General features: G+C 40.0%; 1 pseudogene; it reads right to left on the bottom strand.

Moving 5' to 3' along the window:
• Positions 1-2,114: 2,114 nt before the first annotated feature.
• On the bottom strand, positions 2,115-2,733 carry LOC100760530 (annotated as a pseudogene).
• Between the last annotated feature and the right edge of the window lie 3,267 nt (positions 2,734-6,000).

The following is a 6,000-nucleotide window of genomic DNA, read 5'->3' as shown; positions in this document are numbered from 1 at the left end:
AAAGTAAGGAAGATACCAGAAATTGAGAAGACCTCCCATGCTCTTGGAAAGGTAGAATCAACATAGTAAAAATGGCAATGTTGCCCATTGTAATCTACAGATTCAAAACAATCCCCATCAAAATCCCAGCACAGTTCTTCACAGACCTTGAAAGAACAATACTCAAGTTTATATGGAAAAACAAAAAACCCAGGAGAGCCAAAACAACTCTGTACAATAAAGGATCTGCTGGAGGCATCTCCATCCTCGATTCAAGCTCTATTATAGAGCCATAGTTCTGAAAACAGCATGGCATTGAAACAACAATAGACAGATATACCAAGGGAATCAAATTGGAAACCCTGACATTAACCCACACACCTATGAACACCTTATCTTTGACAAAGATTCCAAATCAATACAATTATAGAAAGATAGCATCTTCAACAAATGGTGCTGGCACAACTGGATTCTAGCATGCAGAAGATTGCAGATAGATCTGTCACCATGCATAAAACTTAAGTGCAAATGGATCAAAGATCTCAACATACATCCAGCCACACTGAATCTTCTAGAAGAGAAAGTGGGAGATACCCTTGAACGAATTGGCATAGGAGACTGCTTCCTGAACATTACACCAGTAGCACAGACATTGAGATCTGCAATTAATAAATGGGACCTCCTGAAACTGAGAAGTTTCTGTAAGGCAAAGGACACAGTCAGTATGACAAATTAACAGCCCACAGAATGGGAAAAGATCTTCACCAACCCCACATCTGACAGAGGGCTGATTTCCAAAATATACAATGAACTCAAGAAGCTAGCCACCAAGATACCAAACAATGAAATTAAAAAGTGGGGTGCAGAATTCTCAACTGAGGAATCTGAAATGGCTGAAGGACACTTAAGAAACTGCTTAAAATTCTTGGCCATCAGAGAAATGAAACTCAAACAACTCTGAGATACCATCTTACACCGGCCAGAATGGCTAAAATCAAAAACACTAATGAAAATCCATGCTGAAGAGGATGTGGAGAAAAAGGAACACTCCTCCATTGCTGGTGAAAGTGCAAACTTGTAAAACCACTCTGGAAATCAATGTGGTGTTTGATCAGCAAAATGGGAATCAGTCTACCTCAACATCCAGCAATTCCTCTCTTGGGAATATACCCAAATAATGCTGTCCATACAACAAGGACATATATACAACCATGTTCATAGCAGCATTGTTTTTATTGCCAGAACCTGGAAGACTTTATTTTCAAGCTATTTATTTATTTATGATTGTCTATACCCTTTTTCTTTCTTTTTGCTTATGCCTACCCACATTGTTAAACACACTGTAACCTATTTAGAGGATTTTCCCACCTGAACCTGCTTTCCTGTGTATCTGCAATCATTTCTGTCTGAATGAGTGCAACTCAAACCACTGTACGGCTTAGGCCATGTAGTGCTGGTGGCTCTATGTCTGCAGGCTGCGGCTGGGAGACACATCTTTGTATCATGGCCCAAGGAGAGACTGGGACTAGGAAGCCATGTTTGGCTCAATTTTTGTGTGTTTTAGGAACCTTTGAAAAAGCCTTTTCAGGTCTTATGTGGAAAAACATGCTCCACACTTGACACCATTTGTAGGCAAATCTTTTCTTTGAGAACTCTGGCTCCCCAATAATGACATGGAGACTTATTATTAATTATGAAAGCTTGGCCTATTGATAGCTTAGGCTTGTTTCTAACTAGTTCTAATAACTTAAATTAACCCATATCTTTTAGTCTATGTTCTTATATGTGGCTAACTTACCTTTACTTTTTAATGGCCATGCCGTTTCTTCTCCATCTGGCTGGCAACTCACCCTTCCTTCTTTTTCTCAGAATCCTGTGTGCCTGATGATCCTGCCTAGCTATTGGGCCTTTGGCTTTTTATCGAACCAATCAGAATGACACATCTTCACATTGTACAAAAAGATCATTCCACAACAGAGAGGAGGGCACATATATTGGACAAACACTCAGAAACCAGGTGTATGGTTTATTGGGAGGGAGTGGTTGACTACATGAGTATTCTGTGCATAAGAGAAATATCTTCAAGGATTCCTCTGGCAGATATTCAAAACGCCAGAGCTCACATTTCAGACTTTTTAATCCATCTGTTTGGAAGTATTCCAGGCCTTGAGTTTTCTCTGTATTTTCAATGACCTGATCTCAAAGAGGATCATAAGTACAGCAACCAGTGAAAGAATTGTTGCCATGATCCCAATGGGAAACACATGAGTGTGGTGTTTCTTTATCAGGGCTTCTTTCCTAACAGGAAAAGCAGGTGGAAAGCCAAGAGTTGTTTCGCCATAAAGATCTACTACATGGTTCTAGGTGACAGAAAGAATCGTGCAAAAGCTGCTGAGAACCAGAACTAAGGCATAGCCCTTGTAGCAGAGCATGTGTATATCAGGGACTTTGGCTTTTATGATGCTGATTCTAATGGCCACTAAGGGGCATACCAGGATAACAGGTTTTATCAAAATCGACAGCAATATCAGGTACCACCCATATCGAAATTCAGGTGAAATGGTCCAGCTTGAGTTGACCAGGATGTGCATGGGAATACTGACCACAGAGCTAGATATGTTTAACTCTTGATTGTAAAAATTTGTTGTCAAATTCCCAGAGGCGCCAGTATCTGCTGTGTACAAGGATTATTCCAAACACCAAAGAGCAGAGGCTGCAAAGGAAGCCAGTGAGTTTGAACATCCACTGCTTCATCTCAGTAAATCTGTAGATGAGATTGAGCATACAGAGTCAAGTTACAAGTATTGAGAATATGAAAAAACAGAATAAGTCATGGTTTACAGTGTTGTAAGTTCTAACACCTTGTCCCTGTTGTCATATACTTGTATTAAAGTAGTCTATATACTTACTCTACACAAAAGTTTAAGTGTGTATAAGAAATCTTGAAATCTTTCGCTGTGGCAGGAGTTCCCATCTCAGGACATTTTGGACAACATATTACAGTGTCCTCCAAATGCTGTTTTTTGACTAAGAATATGCAGTCAATTCAGGAACAGAAGGGAAGTCAGGAAAACAGAATGAGATATGGTTTACCAATCACTAAGTACTCATGCCTGCACTTCCATCTCAAAATTGTGTTCAAATAATCCAAATACTGTGGATAAGAATAAAGGAAGGATGGCAGAGACTATTCACTGGTGAAGAGTGTAGTGTTCTAGCTTAGGACCCAATTTCAGTTCCCAGAACTCACTTTGGGTGGCTTACAATTCTGTATAAGTGTACAAGGTCCTCTTACAATGACCTGTACTTGCATGCATATATCCACCCACAGACATAGAGACACATAATCCAAAATAAAATAAATATTAAAAAAAGAAGAGAAAGCAACTAGAAATCCATGACTATGGCAAGAGTACCCATTATAAGGTTTGAAAGTGATTTGATTGTTTGTCTGCATGTATATCTGTGTACCACATCCATGCTTGGTGCACCCTTCTGTGTGGAGGTCAGAAGAGGACATTGTATCCCTCGGAACTGGAGTTCTAGATAGTTGTAAGCTGTCATGGAGGTGGTGAGAATGGAATAGGTGTCCTCTGGAAGAACAGTCAGTGCTCTTAATCACTAGCCAAATATAAGACATTTTAGACAACAATATGGCAATGTCTTTTGTTAGGGTACCCTGTACTTCAGGTGGCAGTCCACCATGTCTGGACAGCTCTCTGAGCTTGGTGTCAAATGGAGGACTCCCCTCCCCCAGCAGGGCTACCTGCTCTCTCCCTGACCTTATCTGTAGCTGTCTCTAAGCATGGATGCCTGACCCATCTGGAGAATGACCTTTGATAAAGTTCCCTGCAGATGCTCACCCCCTGCTGCCCATATAATAATTAGGCATTGTGCTCTAGCTCTATGGTAGGACTGTGCTCACAATCTTTCACAAGTTGAAATGTTCAAGTTTTTTGACTAGAAATTTCATTTCCTGCAATTAATAGTAGCATAATTGGTTACAATATCATATATAATGTGATATTTATTTCATTTCAGTTTTCAAACCAGAAAAAACAATTATTAATAACGTGAGTGTAGAAAGCAGAGGATTGCTCAGATTTACTATGACTTCTCCAATAGTGTAGTGGAATATCATATGACCTTTGCCAAGCATGGATTAATGTATATGATCTTAGAGGAAGCAGGCAAAATGAGAAATAATACACATGGAATGCCCATTTATGTTCAAGAAAACATACTTTTTCAAATATCTAAGAAGATTGGAATATAAAAGTTGTGCAAAATAAAAAATCTAAGCAGATCAATTGGTGGAATAGAAACTATCATTCCTATTTGCACACTTTCCTAGAATGTGCACTTTTCTAAAGAAACCTTTGCATGGCACTTTATAACTTAAGACAGACTGAACACAAACCTTAAACATCCATATGTAACTGGAAGGAGATATAGCTTGGTGCTGGTGTAATTAACTAACATGTGTGAGGCACTAGGGCACTCCCCACTCCCAGGAAAATAAAATCTGCATATAGAAGATGAAAAACAGTGGATATGCCCATTTTGTAGCTATTCTTTTTGTTTTGTTTTGTTTTTCGAAACAGGGTTTCTCTGTGTAACTTGGAGCCAATAGTGTCACCCGGTCTGTAGACCAGCCTGGTATCGATCTCATAGAGATCTGCCTGCCTCTGCCTCTCGAGTGCTAGGATTAAAGGCAGGAGCCACCAACGGCTAGCTTTGTAGTTATTCTTTACTTTACATTCCACCTTGAGACAATTAGGTGAAACATACAATGTACACTGATGTATTTGGGGTGAACATGTATCTTCTTTGAAGCAAAACTTACACTTCCCTTTAACACTATGAGGCAACATATTTAGATCTTTTGACAACCCAAATCTTTGAATGTAGCAATAATGAAATTGAGAAAATCCCACTGAAGGATCCCACTGATTCATTTAGTAAAAAGGAAGGCAAAGTCCTTCAGTCACTAAGCACATAGATAATGCCATTGTCATTGCCATTGTCCATGCAGAAGTTTTGAGGGACCTTAAACTGGATCTCCTTACCAGGAAACCATCCCTACCAGCCACCCACTGTTCCATGGTCTCTGTGGAATGCACTTTCTAACTGGGTGAAGGCAGTATAACTGCTCTACTAGGGAAGTAACATCAGCAAGTTAGGTGTGAAACTGAGGGTGGCTTGGGTAAAACCCTGCCCATCCCCTCTTCCTTGACCAGGCAGGTCTGAGGTAGTGGTCTGCGCAAACAATGTGCTTTGAAACCTAACTGAAAACAGAGTGGAAAATGCTGTTGTGTCAAATAAATGGGCTACCGGGGCAGATTTTATGCTTGGATCTGAAACCCAAAGCGTGGAGGTATTTATTTCTTAATGACCTAGTAGGAAAGCCTCCATACAACTTAGTTTCAATTATTACCTTATTGTTTTGTAGGTGAAGTAATAATTTGAAGGCTGATTTACAAAGCAGCTGGAAACGTTGACCATAGAGGGCATCACATGAAGAGGGAAGTACCTTGAATAAAAGAAGTACAGATAATTCTGTTCATAACAAGATTGGTTGATAGGCTCTCATAATCTTTCGATTATCTGGAGAGTCTTTTATAACTTGAGGAATATTAGCCCATTTGATATTCCCATTCCTCCAACAATACCCTTCCGATAATTATGCCCATTTTTAGATAAGGCAACAAAACCCATAGGCAAATTCACACAGTCAACTTCATGGAGCTATACAGACAGCATTGCACCTCCCTGATTCCATGTAGTCACACATGGGGCTTCAAGGCTCTTATGATATGTAGCAGAACTTACACACACTTAATCATATGTCATTGGCCCCTTCTGGCATTCAGTGTCCTGTTAAATTGAATGTAATAAGCTCAGTCGGTAGAGCATAAGACTCTTAATCTCAGGGTCGTGGGTTCGTGCCCCACGTTGGGCGCCACCTGTAACGATTAAAGTCTCTTTATTCAAGAAAACACCAGGGCAAAACACAGGCCA

Source organism: Cricetulus griseus, chromosome X, assembly GCF_003668045.3.
Source record: "Cricetulus griseus strain 17A/GY chromosome X, alternate assembly CriGri-PICRH-1.0, whole genome shotgun sequence".
NCBI classification, from domain to species: Eukaryota; Metazoa; Chordata; class Mammalia; order Rodentia; family Cricetidae; genus Cricetulus; species Cricetulus griseus.
Note: the sequence above shows the minus strand (reverse complement) of the source record. Positions and strands in the feature narration are given on the sequence as shown.